Below are 18,061 nucleotides of genomic sequence, written 5' to 3' on the forward strand. Positions count from 1 at the left end.
CATATTCATCACTTTTCCTTTTAGCATCTAAGCCATTATCCAATCTTTTAGTCAAGTCCAAACATTTAGTCTTCGACTCATGAACCTTATGAACCAATGCTTTTTTTTTTACAATAACGAATAATTATCTACCGGGACAAACAAATTCTTGAGCATGGTATATGGCCGAGATATAACATCAATAAATCTCTCAACTACTATGTACAATGCATTCTTTACATTAATCAATAACGCATTTCTTATATCTTGAAGTTTAGATTTCAACACCATGGATGCATCAATATCAACCTCAATGTTTTACAAAATTTGCTTCTCAAGCTCTTGCAGAGGCTAAAACCTCTCAACCAAGAGCTTATGGTCAACTTGCAACTTGACATACATCTCCATAAAGCTATCCATTTGAGCCTTGTTTGCTGTAATGTAGATAAGATGGAAAACGAAGGTCTTATTGTTCAAGATCATGAGGCGTATCTTAATCAGCGTGTCCCATGTCCTTACTCTCAATGCAAGTTGGCAATTAGACAAAAACGCCGATTGTCTATAGAACACGTACGACAATTTGGCGAGTTTCAATCTGAGATCATTGATCAGGCAATTGCGGATTTTCAGCAAACGGTAATTTGAAGTTAATATTAATCATGCATTGTACTCACAAGCTAATTGAAAACCATACATAATAAGATTGGGTCTTATTGGCAAATTTTCTATCCAGGGGGGTGATGTCTCGTCCCAAGGGGGAGTGCACCCTTTGGGGCCAATTAGAAGAGTTCGTGGGTGTGCGATAGATGGAGTGCAGGAGCCAATCCACCACTCACAAGGACAATCTATACCGTCAATGCCAAAGGAGACAGACAACCTTCCAGACCTACCTACAATCTTGGAGCCTGAGATGGAGGCAATGATCGATGCATTGATTCCCATGGATGTCAAGACATCTGATCCGCTTAGAGAGGAAGCATCCATACCATTATATGATGGGTGCCGAGTATCTCGGTTGAAGACATTGCTTGCACTCTTAAGTGTGCAAGCAAAATACGGGTGGAGCGATACGAGTGTGACCGAGTTATTCAAGTACCTTGCACATAGGCTTCTTTTTTTTTTGACACTATTATTACAAACATTTGTGCTTTTTCAAGGTGTTTTATGATTTTTTTGAGGTTATTGAAATATCATATATTACCACCTGCAAATACCATGCCTAAGTCTCGTGATGATGCATGACATGTTTTACGGAAGCTTGGCATGGACTACAATAACATCCATGCATGTATCAACGATTGCATACTATTTCGAGATGAATACAAGACTATGGAGACATGTCCAAAGTGTGGTGCTCACAGGTATCGACAGGACTTGCAAGGGAAAACCATCCCTCAAAAAGTTCTCAGACACTTTCTGCTCATCCCCCGCATAAACCACATGTTTCATACGTCCGGCATGGCAAGCTTGACAACATGGCATGTGCAGAAAAGGTCCACGGATGGAGTTCAACGAATATCAGCGGATTCACGCGCATGGAGCCACATTGACTCTACCTTCCCAAGCTTTGCGCGAGAGCCAAGGAATCTTCGGCTTGGTCTCGCAATGGATGGTGTGAACCCATCGGTTTGCGCTCAACTACTTACAGTGTGTGGCCTATAGTCCTTGTCAACTACAACATCCCTCCATGGCTTTCTACGAAGAAAGGACATCTCATCCTTACCTTGCTCGTCCTAGGCCGCTACAAAGTAAAAAATATGGATGTGTATCTTCGTCCATTAGTCGATGAGCTTAAGACTTTGTGGGAGGAGGGGGTCAATGTGCAAGATATGAGCAGGCCCGATGGTCGGCGGTTAGCCAACATTCGAGCCATTCTCATGTGGACGATGCATGACTTTTTGAGATTTGGAGAGTGCTCAGGTGAGCAGACCTCCGTTCTCGGTGGTAATATCTATATTTTATCCCATTCAATCAAGTATTCAGTAGGTTGTGGCTCGCCTTACAGGTCTAGTTACCTCAGGTTATCATGCATGTCCATTGTGTGGGCCACAGTTAGACTCCCAAAGGTCACGAATCATGAAGAAGATGGTATATCAAGGACACACCGCTTTCTTGCCGGAGGATCGTGAACTCAGGGAAGGTTTCCTTGGATGACCTCCAACACGTATGAATGCCGCAAGCTGGTACGAGCTGAAAATGGTCAACCCAGAATCACATTCAAATGGAATGCGACGGTTCTCAGTTTTCTACGAGTTGCCATATTGGACCCACTTACAGGTCAACCACTTGTTGGATCCCATGCATGTTTTCAAGAATGTGGGCAGCTTGCTATGGGACCACATCATAGGAAAGAGAGACACTACATTAGGGCCAAAAACGCTTCAAAAATGGCACTTGTAAGAAAGTGATTAAGTTGCTAATTAGTTGAGGTTTAGGAAGAATAAAACCTCTAAATTTGGTTGTCTAGATGTGATTAATGAGAGAATATTTGGTTCATTGAAGAGGTCGGCCATTAATTGCCCTCATCTTTTAATCCAGGTCAGGGGTCACCTTTTTGGCCGTTTATTGTCTTGGAACTCGAGAGATTTTGTATTTTCGAGATTTTCGTACGAACTTCGCATTTGTTTGCTCCCGCGTTTTCTTTCTATACACTATTCTCTTTTACCATTCCTTTTGTTGCACTTGCTTCCTACCACTGTGAGATTCTTGCTCGGTTCATTTGCTAGAATGTCTAGCAATACTACTTCAAATAACACAGGCGCAAGCACACGTAAATACAAGCTATCTATTCAGCTAGATCCGACTTACACATCTTGGAGAAGTATACATCAACGAGTATTGATAGATGAGATTGAAGCCAACAGGTTGCGAACACAAGGAATGAAGCATATAGATTTGTGGGTGGATGGAAATATCTATCCCAGGGATCCTTCTACAGGTAAACCACCTCCTTTTTTGAATGTCCATGACTATATAAGATATGCTAGAGAAGGTTACAATGGAATGCTTGGCTACTGTATGAGGTTATACTCTGCATCTTACACATATATAGCTCAAGTGCACGAAATGAAAAAAGCACTAGAAACTACACAAACAAATATTTTAGAGTTGACAAGTCAGATTGATATTTTGAAAAATGTTAACAATTCATTGCAGGATAAGCTAACATGCTTCTAGTAGGATTTAGAGAGAGGAAGAGACCATTAAAAAATATAACCAGCTTGTGTGAGAGAGCAAAGAAAAGGAGACTAAATCTTACAAAGAAATATGTCTCTAACATATTAGGCATAAATATCCGAGAGAATGAGGAAAGAATCAAAATTTTGAAGGAAACCATGAATAAGAAAGACATTTTGAGGATTCTTAAGTCACCAGAAAATGTGGATTTGAGAGGTCCAACTCTGAGAGAGTTAGTCAAGGATTTAAAAGGCACAGTGAAAGTAAATGAAATCATAGAGACATGTGATACTGTGGGTATAAGTCGAAAAGGTTATCGTGCAATCTCTGGATTATGGTTTAAAAATCTTAAACGCAATAGGGTAACTATATTTGGATTGCCCCAAGCCCTTGCAGTTTCGACTGCAAGAATTTCCATGAATCGCAAGATTTCACATGTTTTTGGAGATTACATTCACATCGAAAGGTCTATGTCCTATGAAAAACAAAAAAAACAGGCAATTTTTTATTACAATGAGTTTAACAATATATGGGTTGATCTAAAAAAGGTGCAAATTGCAATGGTTCACATGTATAAAATCACAGTAGAAGAAAGTTATGGTGTTCTAAAGTTTGCCTTGAAGTTGGATGAAGCACAGATTCAAAAGGGACAGAAGATGGAAAGAATTAGCATTTGCCTCATGAACATGCCATTGGACCATGGCAATGGCGAGGGCAAAGCTCCATTGCATAAGATCCAATCCGAGATGGAGATTTGGTGGATTGGTGCAGCCCAGGTACCAATTGAAAATCATCAAACGTTGAAATGGTTGTTCAACCATACAGGTATTCCAAATATCATTAAGTCTCAAAGTGAAGGCGAAATGTTGGTAGTTGATGGGGTTGGTAAATTTAATGTGGAATGGCATATGAGTGTTGATTTGAAAACTATCAAATGTATGCTTGCAATATGTAATGGTGCAAATGCAAAATATCCTTGCATTTATTGCATGGAAAGTATTGGATCCAAAGATTGGAGTAGTTTGCGACCAGTAAGAAGAGCCCCAAATAGAGTCTCTATAGATTTGAGTAAATTTAAAAACATAGAAGACATCTAGGATCCCATTCTTTCCATCTCTCTTAAGAGTGTTCATATTTATACTTTGCATGCAGAGATTAGAATAATCGATAAGCTTCTCAGGTTGCATCTTGACTACGCATATTCCATTAAGCCATTATCTTTATCAGATGAGTGTATTGATAAATGCGAGGCATTGCTATCAAAAATGGGATTTCATGGGGGCCAAGTTCACTTGAGAAAGGATCCAATACTTTTAGGAAAAACAAGAGATATCTTGGCTGATGTCTCTATGGGAGGCTCAAAAGCTAGACGATTCTTAGGAAACCATTCAGGAAGGCAGGTGAATGCGGCTTGGGAGTGTTGGAGAGAGCTATGTGAGATCACAACAAATGTTGCAAGCACGCCGAGGCTTGCGTTTCTTAGAATGGAGGTCTAGATACACCTTGATGTTTTTCTGAAACTCCTCAGGCAATATAAGACAACATATACATATGCGGAAGAGTTCAAAAGATCAATCACAAAGCTTGTTCAGGCGATAAAAGAGGCATGGGGAGAAAAAGATATCACTTTTTATCTGGTAAAGTAATAATTATTTAATATGGGATTATTTTGATAGGTTTTTCAATTGGTATAAAATTTGTGTTACTTTGTATTGCAGCATATTCTTCATATTCATGGACATTTCTTTGTGGAGGAGCATGGCCCCTTAGCAACTTATAGTAACCAAGGCATGGAAAAATCCCACTATCAAGCACACACAAGTTATTTTCAAAGCACAAGGCATGGGGGAGGAGTTACAAAAAGCAATGCTTTGGAGGAGTTATTCAACAGGTTTTTTCGACGACAACTTCAAAGAATGCAAATAAAAGACGACAATGACACATGAGCAATCACACTTTTATATATAAGAAAGAATATATACAAAGCTAGTTTTCCAAAACTCTCACATTCTCTTCCTCCTCAGGAATCTTTCCTCTATATTGTAGAAATTTTTTTCTCTTGTAGCCAGCTATAGATTTTACATCAGTTCGGTCTGCAGCTAAGGCGTAGGATGAAAACGCCAAAAAGTATCCTGCTCTAGAAGCAGAGTAACCTGGACCGTAGCCAAAAATCCTAATTGCTGCAGTCTTTTCCAAAAACATTACTTTGTGGGCATTATATTGTAATCCTGAGAAACCTAGAAGCCTTGTAATAGCTTTAATACAAAGTATCGGCCATGCTGCATCCTCTGAGAAACTACTATGAAGTACAAAAAAGGAATCAGGGTCAATCCTAGCCAAGTAGTGGCCGAGTGCAATGTCTTTGGTGGTGTTACTAGCAGCTCTCGATCCTTTGCCACGCCCCAAGAAGTTATCTGTATCAGCAATCTCCAACTGCAAATAAAACCCATACTGAATGAGCATGAAATGTAAACCTACCAATGTGTAAAAGAAAATTCAAAATTATCTTACCACTTGATTTTCATCGTACTCCAATTTAAATGGATTCCATAAATTAAATGATGATGATGTCTCATTGGTGTTAGTCAAATTTTTAACATATTCAAGCTCCTCTCTTTCAAAATTGGAAATCCCGAGTTCACTTTGAATGCGATCGAAGTCCTCATCAGTAATACTCAACTCTTTCTCAGCTTCTTTGGCCTTTTCAAAACAAAGAGAGAGGGCCTCACCAGCATCAATAAACTTATCATCTAGAGTTTCTTTATCAAGTTTCAGAATCTCTTCCTTTGATTCATTTTCTGTGTCAATTATCCCATTTGCAGCGTCAGAAGCCTCTGCAATAATTGCAAGACAATAATCTTCCCTGAGATTAAAAAGTTTTTGAATATCTGACAGTAAAATGTACTCCTTGTCCTTGAAAGGTATACATGGTAGGGAAGGAACAATATGGTGAGAACTCTCATCAGGTTGAGGGTTTGTATCTCCTTGGCTCTCCTCAATGATAGTCTCAGCTTTGAAGTGAGCAACATCCAAATTCTCAGCAATAGAAGCCTCAAAATCTGTATCTACAACCTCCTCTGTTTCCTTTTCATGTACCAGATTATCTAACATGCAAAAGCTGGCAGACTTTGCTCCTTCCAACTGTTGCTCCTCGGCTTTCACAGGGTATTTGACAAGGCTGAAAACAATAAAAGCAGCAGATTTTCTCATCATCTTGCAGTTTTTGGAATGAGTGCAGCAAAATATGTCTCTTGAATAAAACCTCTCCAGAGAGTGGGCCCTGCACTTTTTAGTAAATACTGACTTTTCATTTCCTGTTGACCCAATGGGAACATGGACATATTCAATTGTGCCAACTTCAACAGAAGGACCTGCAAGATTTTCAAACTCCAAAAAGTCCTCCACAATATATTTTTCACAAGATTTCAGAACTTTGTCAAGTTCCCAATCAGGATTAAACACATTTTTCACAACTCCATAGAATGAGAGATCCATTCTATTCTGAAGCATAAAATCAAGTAGCCTCTCTGATGGAGTGATATCAGTGAGATCTGATACTCCTTGCCCTCTCACTACCGACGTTCGCTTCCCTGGAGATGTACTTGGCCTTCTCACACTGGTGGCAGAGGATGGAGAGGAAAAAGAATCACATGTTGATGCCCTTGAGCCTTTTGAAAGCCTTCTTCTTTTACCAGTTCTTGGAGAAACCTTGGATCCTAGGAATTCTATGGGTTCAGACATGTTTACAACTTCTGCCGATACGGCGTGATAAGAGAGAAATGATTCAGACGGATAGGCCCCCTCGCGCCGTATCGGTGATTCCAGTAAGATGCCCGAATGCCACAACGGTGGTCACACGAGCTTGGGCAGAATGAGCTTGAGAGGAGAGCTGAAAGAAGACTCTGCAGAACCTCCAAAACGACGCGAAGAGAGAAAAGCGAAGAAGGCAAACAGTCGCCCTCGCGCCATATTAGCAATACAAATAGAGCTCCCGAAAAACCGAAAACAAACGTACGGATAAGGAACACACCCTTATGTAGGTGCGGAATTATGCCACCTGGCAGTATCCGTTGGTTTCCGACACGTGGCAGTAGCCGTTGGCCAACACGTGGCCGATAACCACGTGGCAAAGTAGTGGACCGGTCGCTACTTGACACGTAGCACACGGACCATAAATGCAGATACGTGGCACAATCAGCGTCGGACACGTGTCCGACACGTATCATGATTGACGTGGGTATATAAGTGGTAATTTTTCCTACGTGTACACTTTTCATTTCTCGAGCTCTTCCCGCCTTGCTTACCGATACGGTGCGATACAAGACTTGTGTCTTCTCCGTTTCTTAACTCTCGCGTTGTATCGGTGGTCTTTCGGCTCAGTTCTTTATTCGCTAGTAAAAAAGAGGTGTGCCGATACGGAGCGAGGGCGTCCGAACGCTGTTCTCGTTTCCTCCATATCGCGTCGTATCAGCAGTTTGGTCTCACCACTACGGACCAAGTCTATTGACATTCTGCTTTTGTCATTGCCAATACGAAGCGAGGGCGTCCATACGCTGTGTTCCTTTGCTCCATATCGCGCCCTATCAGCATTTCGGTCTCACCCTTGTGTCATTGCCAATACGGAGCGAGGGCGTCCATACGCAGTCTTGGTTTCCTCCATATCGCGCCGTATCGGCATTTTGGTGTCCAATACGGAGCGAGGGTGCCATTCCATTGTGCTCGTTTTGTTCATATCGCGCCGTATCGGAATTGCTCATTTCGTCCCTTTTCGCGCCAATTAGCCTGTTTGATTTACTATTTCTGGAATTGTCCTTCTGGTTGTTATTTTTGCATTTCTAGATGGCAAGGACAAAGCAAACTACAAGAAGAGTGTATCTGGATGGGAAGGACAGTGGGGGTAAAAGAAAGTTAAAATTTGATGAATCTGAGGAGGAGCCCTCTTCCAAGTTTACTGAAGCTGGTCCATCACAGGCCCCAGAGCATTTTACAACAGAAATCCCCCCTACACCTGGTGTTGGCCTTACATCTTCTATAAATGTTTCTTCTCCTGAAGTTGAGGAAGCAAAGGGTGATTCTTGCCCTGTGAAAGACTCATTCCCTACAATGGCACCTGAGGTTACATCTGCTGAAGCCACTGAACCTCCAAGCCACAAAAGAGAAAGAGGAAGTCCAGGTTCTTCTATATGCAGAGATGTTTCAGTGAGATAAGGAAAGCCCAGAGAGCTACACAGCATGTCATTCCAAAAGCTGCTTTTATAAGGGTCGTTAAAGAGATCTCTGATAGATTGTCTCAAGTGGCAACTGTCTCTGGTCTAAATAAGAAGTGGCAACTCTCAACCATTCTTGCCCTGCAAGAGGCCGCAGAAGATTTTGTTATTGATTTCATGAACGACGCTTACATTGCTGCCGCCCATGCTCATAGGATCACCCTTATGAATAAAGATTTCAGCATCATCAGCAGAGTCAGGTATAGGTTTGACAAAGTGCTAAGGCCCTTGCCTTCCAATGATCAAAAAGCCTTTGAAATCCTTAACATTCCCCCAAAATTGTCCAGGAAAGAGAAAAAGCTAAATGTTGAGGATGTTACTCACCTTTACCCTACAAGGGGTGCCACCCAGCAGGAGGCTTTCTTGAGTGAAAAAAATCAGGAGGTGCTTGAAATTGAAGACGATGTTTACAAGAGGAAAGCCGCATTACTTGCTCCCGTCAACAGTGAGAGGATGGGCAAAGTGTATGGGCAGATTCTTGTGAATGTCTCTGCGGAACCTGAGGAGGAATATCTTAGTATATCTCCCGAGGACAAGCCCATGTTGGAAAAAAGGAATGTCCAACTATCTGACTCCGTGGTTTTTTGTTGCACAAGGTAAGTTTTTTTTTTTTTTTTTTGCGTAAGTTAAGTCTTTTAGGTTCAAGTATATTTTGGATGAAATTTGTATTGAATAGCTTTTGCTATTGTCTGCAGGGCATTGGTCTCCTCGCTCACTCTCGATATCTGAAGAACCATATACATTGTTGATCCACTTCTCTCTGTGGAACTTTTTGCAAAATCTGGTTCTAATATTTCACCATTTTTTCGTAGCTTCGATAGTGTGACAAATTACCACATCTTTTTCCCTTATGTAGAAAGGTATTTTTCTTTTTCTGTAGAGAAAAATTTATATTCATTTGCTTTCACCCTTCTACTCACCTCTTTTATGAATTTGCAGAGGGCATTGGAGTCTCATCTACATTAATTGTCTTTCAAGGGAAATTATCTTTATGAATTCTCTCAGCGGTGTTCATGGTCAAGCACGAATGTATGTTGAAAGAAAATTACTTACTTTAATTTTATTTATAAAGAATATTTTGAACTTACAAAGCTTCCTTTTGCAGTGCTGGTAGACTCGTTTCTACATTTTTGGATACAACATACGAGGATCTTGCTGATCCTCAAAGGCCCTATACTTTTCTTCTACAAGAAGTTCCATTGCAAAGCGATGCGCATTCTTGTGGATGGAGAGTTATCTCAAACATTTGCAGAACAGTGGATTCAAAGTTGTTACAAATAGAAGGAGTGAATGTAAGTTAATTTCATTTGATGTTTGTGAAACCCTTATCATGATTTCTTTTCACTAACTTATAACATTTATTCTTACAGTGTAAGGACTATCCTGAATCATATGTTTGGTGGATAAGGGAGAGATGCATCGAGCTGATTCTGGACAAGGCAATCACACCGTATGATCCTGACTCCCCTCTTCCTCCCAAAACTTCAATGGCCAAGGGCACAAGCAAGGGAAAGGTCAAGGGAAAGGGTAAGGACAATGGCAATGGTAAAGGCAAGGGCAAAGGCAATGGAACCACTGCTGCAGAGTCTAAGAAAAAAGGAATGCCAATGCTCTCTCCTCTTAAATTTGATCCATCCCCTCTTAAGCCCCAAGAAAAGAGACTACCTGTAAAGGTGAAATTTTTTCAACAATCAAAGAAAGGCCCTGTGAGAAAAAATATCTTTGAAGAAATCGATAAAGAATGAAAATAGCAAACATAAGCATACATGAGCCTTATTATTTTGGCTTTGTACATTTTTATGCAAATTTTGTACCTCATTGTGTAATGAAAATTTTCACTTGTAAATCGAATGTAATGTACATTTTATTTATACACATTCGAAAGGCAACTTGCTTCCTTATGAGTTCCCATTAAAAAATATCTTAAGGACAGTCTATTAAGATAAATTCCTGCCAAGTTTTCATTCTCAAGGCTCAAAACTCACAATTATGGGAGACAAACAACTCGTACAAAAGAAAGAGCGCTCGGCTCTTTTACCAATTGTTACACCATTCACTTTGGACTTATATCTAGGGGATGTATTGTCTAGCAATTCCAAGGTATCCCTCACATCTTTCAGACTCCAATTGGAAGTAACATTCACCTTCTTTACTTCTTCATGCGGCAAAACGTGCACCGCAAGTTTATATGGTGTGTAATCTGTATCGGAATCCAAGGGAACCCAAATACCCAATCTTAGTTTGTATCTCCTGTAATCAAAGCCCAAAGCAAGAGTTTGGCGAGGGATACTGTAAGCCAAAGCCAAGGATTGAGGGCATGCACTGCACCTCAAGATATCACCCTTATGATCGCACTCTCTAGATTTCCAATGCGTCCCTATAGTGTTGTCCAAATCCTCTTCCGAAAAGTTTCTACTTAGCTAGGATACCTTCGTTCTTTGTAAATTTGCTGTTTTGAAGCAAGCCCCGAAGATATGGAGGGGTACAAACCATGATAAACGTATTCTTCTTGAGATCCTTCCAGCTGTCATGGACTTTTTAATATCCTGAGATATTTGGAATTTGAAACTCTGCACCGTTACCTTGTCAGGAATCTCCCAGTTTAGAGATGAAAGACTTGGCAATGGCAAATCTTCGATATTCCCATACCTATCCGCTTTAGAGGGAACCACATACTGTGCATAATATATAAAAACCTTGCATTCACTATAAAAAGACACAGTTTGATCGGCATAAATAATGTCTGCCAATACCTTATGAATGGCATGGAAAGTTCCACTTAGGCTTTCCACAGGTTGCCATTCAATACTTGTTGACAGAAAGATATCTACAATGACGAACCGTTTGTTAGAACTTGCATAAATGGAAAAGAATTATATACGTTATTCAACTTATAACTTACAATGTGTTTGTTGGGGAACACGTTCATTTGGAGGCAAGTGCATATCCTTGGCCATGTAAACATGTTGCACCTTGACAAACCAGCCTTCGGGCATAATTTTGAAGGCAATGATACGCCCCTTCCAGTGATGTTTTATATCTTCTCGTTTTCTTCTTTTCACCTTATGAGAGCCCTTGTAAGAAGGCAGCATGGTAACCCAATCGTTTACAGCAAAGGTTTTGGGCTCAAAATTTCCATCTACTTCCTGGCTATAGACTGTGCAAGAGTGTATTAAACGAGAAGGGTGCCTAGAGGAAGCCATGAAAAGAAAGAAAGCGCAGAGAAAGAAGCTCAAAGAGGGGTGAATGAACTAAAAAGTAGCACAAAGAACCCAAATGAGTATGTATTGGGCGCCAAAAACAATATTGAAAGATCTCCCGACTTTCAAAAAACTCATTATTAATTTCATCACATCTCTGTCACGTATTTTGTCACATTTGTAAGTAAATAATGTCTTTGGGACTCCAAAACATGTCAGACTTTAGGGGTTTTGGCTAAAAAAGAAGAGAGAATCACGAAATGGACTCCACTATCTCTAAAAAAGAGGAGACAAGAATACCATATTCTTGCGCACGTGGCGAACTCTCTTTGGCCCTTTCCTTAATCCCGTGATTAACAAAAGTGCATTTTTTGAAGCATTTTTGGTCCTAATGATAGGGGCATGAATGGATTTGAAGGAGGTAGGTAAGATGGAGGTGCTTTGGCCGTAGTCGAGTGCTGATGGTCACGTGCAGCTTCCTCGCGCTCCTTGGATTTTGTCCACTAAAGAAGAGCGCATTGTGAAGCAAGTAATCAAGTCTATCCACACTCCGACGGGTATGATGCGTTCTCTTTCAGGTCCGCATTTTCTAAATATGACCAATTATCGGGGCTAAAATCTCATGATTGGCATAAGATATGTCAGGTTTGTTCTACCAATGGATTGTAAATAGCGTGGGCATTTCGCAATTTGAAAAGTGGCCATTATTCATAATGATTTCTCATTTGTGGCAGTTTGTCCTACCGATCACGATCGTAGGATGCCTTACTCCAGAAATTCACAGGGCCATTTACAATTTGTCAACTTTGGTGCAATGGATCTCACAGAAAGAGATTAAGACATACCAGGGTCAACAAGAGGACCCTAGTGCAATGCATAGTGCAACTTGTCTCCCTTGGTATTTATGTTGCACTAGGGCTTGTAAGAGTAGGCATTTCTCCATCTGCCACCTGAACATAGAAAACCATCAGAAGCAACCTATTAGGAATTCAAAAAAAGGGAAATTTTACCAAGTGAAATCCCCCTTGCAAAATGGCTCTTTTTTTTTTCCATTTCACATTCAAAGAAGCAACATCCCATCATTTTCTTATGTTCCATAGAAGTAATGTGACAACATAAATGTACAACATTTGACATATCACACGCGCTCCCGCACACACACACACACAAGCATACATGGAAGACCTACTCTTTCTCTCTCTCTATGTCATCAATCTTGTGCATCCATCATATTGTCGTGGCAGTTCCTTCTTTGATATCTCTACACCTCCATGACTCATATTAAATCCTTGGTTACTTTGTTCAGACCCACATTGTACATGTTGGAGTGCTTGCGCACCTTTCTCTTCACTCAAATTTGGTTGGTGTTTTGTCAACAAAACCATGACCTAAATTTGCTAACTCTATGAGCTATTGACTAGTTCTAGTGGTTACAAATCTCATATTAGGGGTGGTGGTTGTAGATCTTGTTGGAAGGCAAGTGTAGTAAACACTTTCAGTAATCAAGAATATGTATAAAATGGATCCTTGTTTACAACAAATTACCATTTCTTATATCCAAGAAAAAGGCCACAAGATTGATGATCCTTTCTTGGGAAAACAACTCCTCCATTAGTTCATATATGTCCTTAACAAAATCATTATGGCTGAGCTTATCCTCCTTGATTCTCTCCCTTGCTGTCATGGTTCAATAGCTATACTTTCTAGATGGAATGTTGCACTCCTAGTCTGCTATCCCTCCATATCACAGGAACAAGCACTTTCAACAAGAAGGCTATTTTCTACAAAAATTCTTGTGACCTCCATCCATTGCTCCTCAGTTGTCTTTATCTTTTGACACAAATTTGTAGACATACACTTTTCATCATAACATTTCTTGGAATGTAGCAATGTGATTGTGCTTTGCATGTTCCAATGGAATGGTCTTACATTAACCTTTTTTAAATTATCATTGTCCTTGTTACCCTTTTTACACATCCGATGTCCACAGCCTCATGCTAGGAGTTCATGATTCAACACATCTTCATCCGCAAAATTAGAGGGAAAGGATAAGGTAGGTATAATGGTATCAATCAATGGAGATGTCTGTGAAGTATTACAAGATGGTGATCGATTGGCCTCTGATGGAGGCACAAGTGGTTGTATCTCTAGATCACTTATGCCCTATTCCCATCATGGAATGTGGGATTGCATAAGTCTATCAAGGTATGCTGGGAATGAAACTAGCTCAACATTGTTTTCTCAAACATAGATCAACTAGCAGCCACCACAAAAAAACCTCAACCCCATTAATCTCCAAAATGTCATGGATCTATTAAACAGATTGACGAAACGAAAACACCTTAAAGTGCATAAATCAATTTTGAGTTTTCAAAATAGAACCAAACAAAGGATATAAGAAGGTCTTTTATTCCTTTGCAAGCCTTTAAAATTTCAGGCATATCCATAAATCAACATCTTCAAATCGTTCTGATTTCTTGAACCATATCTTTGGATAAACACACACACACACACACACACACAAAATACAAAAAATCTAAATGACAGCATGATAAGGGAGAATGAAAAAGAGAGATTTCATTAAAGTGCAATCCACCAAGTACATCCATTAAGAAATCATCAATGAAGATATTCTCTTTTAAAGGCCCGACGATTTCAGAACCTATCCATAAAAAGGGATTCATCTACAAATATCTTGGGAGGATTTTAAAAAAATTGCAAATAACACATCCTCTCCACAAGGACAAGATATCTTCTTGGAAGATAAAGATAATGAAATTATAAGATATCTAATTGATGGGAATCAATATCCACATTAGCATTCAAGCATAACTTTGGTACTTGCTTCTAATCATTATGAGAGTGTCGATGCATGTATATATGTACCAAGAAAAATGAGTAGTTAATCTAACTGAAGGATGAGTAGATTGATGATGGATTTGGGAAAATTGCAAATAATCGTGATAAGCTTGGATAGGAGTTTGCCAATCCCCAGGAATTATAGGCCAGTTAATCTAAGGTCCTCTCAATGAATCACTCTGGCTCCACCCTCTTCATCTTTGTATCTATTGATCAAAACCAGAGTGGCTACTAACCAATTAAGGGGGGCTAGGAGTAAAAGGGGTAGATAGAGGAAGTGAAACAAGTACTAAGGGATGAAGTGATAGATAAGAAAAATCATAAAAAGAAGAAAGTGTCAAAGATGGAGATTTGGGTAATTTTACTAAATCAAATAGGAAAGGGGTTAGGAAATAGACTGAAAAAGTGGAAAGAAGTGTGATAGATGGTGTAGAACAAGGAGAAGTAGGAGAAAAAACATGATTGACAATAAGTGGGCAACGAGTAAAGATACGAATTTGAGGAGCACCTTATGGTTGGAAAAGAAGAGAAAAAAATAACATGAGAAGTGATTTTAAGTATAGGTAGATAAGAATCCAATCTTTGGGCCATCTATAGAACAGAGCAACGATTATAAGCTTCAAATAAAGAGGTATCAAAAGGGAATTGATTAGAAATATGAGCTAAAAGATCCTCCCTCAGTTGGTTAGCAAATTATAATCATGCAAGAGATTTCAATTGTCTCTAATTCAGTACCACAGACTCAATCATGGAATGCCAAGAAACCTCAGGATGACATGAATCCACTTTGGAAGGATAGGCTTGAAAAAGTTCATCCATTTTCAACTCCTAGTGTCTAACATAAAGAAAAACTTGCAAAATGACATCCCCAGATACCAAGACATATCCTCATCATCGAGAATCAGGAGATCACCTCTAAGATACATATAAGATATTAGCATTGTGTCTGGCATGATTGAATCAACAAAAAACATTCTTACAACTTCAAGATAAGAGACCTGAAGACCAAGTACACCTCATCCATCCTATGGAGGATGTAAATTCATAGTGGACAGCTTCATGTAAAAGGTGGGCTTCTATTGTTAATAGTGTATAAAGAACGAATGATATGGTGGGATGTATTCTAGAAATTGCTCAAAATAAGTCCACAAAAGATCCATTCTCGACTGAAGTCTTTTCACTTTAGCTTAGAACAACGGACACAAAGTTGCTTGACATTGAAGAGCAACCAAGTCTGTAGCTAATAAAGATGGTATTGATGGTACATTGGGACTTGAAGAAATGGAGAGTAGCTGAGCCAACTGTTCTTTTAATTCCTTAGTCTTGGTATTCAGATACTCAATAGTACAATTGGTTGATTGTAACTCCATTGTTTTTGTAGCAATTAAAGCTTTAAGACCTTGGGTCTCCTAAAAAAGATGGTTCTTATCCTCATTGATAGTATCTACTTGAGCTTTTACTTCCATCATGAGCTTGCAAAGGGGAGATTTTCACCTTTTGGGCTTCTAGCATTTTAGTCTGTGACTCCATCTTCTTGAAAAGATTAGAAAGAGTTTCCTTACTTGAGGCAAGCTCAATGTTAACTTTATGTAACTCCTTCTTAGAGTGTTGCATCTCCTCATGAAAAGAAGCATACAACTGCTGACCACAAGCTGTAACTGAGATCTCTATAGAACTTTAAATGTCCTTATAGAGGAAAGGAATGGCATCTCTTGAAACTACGTGATGCAAAGAAGGAATTGGCTCAGTTTTCATGAAGGGGAAAACAATCACGCTTAGGCCCCCCCTTTGTCGCATGCTCTGTTGATGATTACAGGAGGGAAATCGAGTTTCTCACATTCTATTGATTGAAGCCTCAGTGCCACTTGTACGGAGGTTGTATGCCTTGTGCGCAATTGATGGTGAAATAGTGCATCCCTCTTTGTGCCGGCATATGATGCGAGAAGGAAGGCCAATTGTGTGCTTTGTGTATTGAGAGGTCCATCTCTTGCATGCAATGCTTCATTCACACATCTCACCTCTCTATTGATTTTAAAAGGCAGGGACTGGTCACTCACCCCACCCTCAAACTCACGCTTTGTTGATGAATGTAGAGGGCGACTCATACTCACATACCCATCTGGCTAGGATGAAATCTCACATCACTCAAGGTTTATCAATGAAGATCGGCATCGTTTGGTTGATGATGTCAACTTGTATTGGTGATGAAGAGGCATACCTAGGGAGGTAGCCAACAAGTCGAGTACTTGAATTGCATATTGGAAATATTATCTGTGATAGGAATCAGAAGCACTGATGGGGTTGTATGATTCAATGCACCAAGGGAGGCAGCTTTGAAATTTCTTCTAGAAAAGTTCTACTAGTAATTCAACTATCGTGGACTGCAGGGTGTTACTATCTTTTCCACGGCCATCTTTCAATCCAAGGGTGTGTGCCACCTTTTCTTGGAACGAGACTTGTTATGACATGAAATTTCTTCATTTTCTCCCATAATAGTTTGATTTCTTTTTTCCTTTCTTTTTTATTTTTTTCTCTTTTTTTCCCCCTATTTCTGAGGGTATTTTCACCTTTTCTTGAAGAATAGGTCGGCATGATAGGGACCGAAGTCCTTTTCTCCCATGACCGATATATATTTATGTATTTATTTTTCTTTTCTTCTTTTGAAAGAGGAGAATGGTAGAAGAACCATATATCAAAACCATCCTCACCACCTCCATTGGATCAGACAAAAAGGAAGCCATGTTGGGGTAGAAGGTGGCTATGAGGGGTTAGAAAAATAAGGCTATCTCATCAGGATCAACAGAAGGGCTATCAGGAGCAATATGTAAAGCCGTACTGATCAACGTGCAAAGAATGAGGGAGCTATCAGTAGTGATTGTCAGGATCCCTAGGGAGGGTAATACGTCTTGAGGCAGTAGCCATTAATGAGAAAGGGATCATCAAAAGCATTGACTGTCTGGATTTGGATAGAGCCATTAGGGTTGATGGAAAGTACCTTATAGGGGCCTATCCATCATTGTTGAAGCTTGCCATGAAACTTGCCCAATTAGGAATCATAGGCCAAGACTAAGTCACTCTCTTTGAACTTTTTCTTCTTGATGAAGTTGTCATGATAGGCCTTTCTACGTGCTTGCGTAGCTTCCATGCACTGTAGGGCCATCTTGCGAGTCTCATCTAGACATTCTAGGTGCAAGAGACGGCATTGCAAGGACTTGTCATCTCCCAAGTATTCTTTGATAGCCACCCACAAAGAGGGTAGCTCGAGTTCAACAGGGAAAACGATTTCTATACCATACACCAACTGGAAAGGGGTCTGTCCTGTAGCAGCCTTATGGGAGGTTTTGTACACCCAAAGGGCCTCTGTAAGTTGATCATCCCAATCACGATGATGTGTGGAAATAGTCCTTGTTAGGATTGAGCAGAGTATGTGATTGGTAACTTTGACTTGACCATTGTCTCTAGGATAGTAGGTTGTGGATTTACGATGGCATATCTTGTACAGCTTTGTCAACTATTCCATAATATTGTTGAGAAAGTAAGTACCTCTGTCACTTACAAGATCCAGGGTACTACCAAAAC

Source organism: Lygodium microphyllum, chromosome 7, assembly GCF_053477565.2.
Source record: "Lygodium microphyllum isolate KBCC chromosome 7, Lygodium_microphyllum_v1.1.10, whole genome shotgun sequence".
Taxonomy (NCBI): domain Eukaryota; kingdom Viridiplantae; phylum Streptophyta; class Polypodiopsida; order Schizaeales; family Lygodiaceae; genus Lygodium; species Lygodium microphyllum.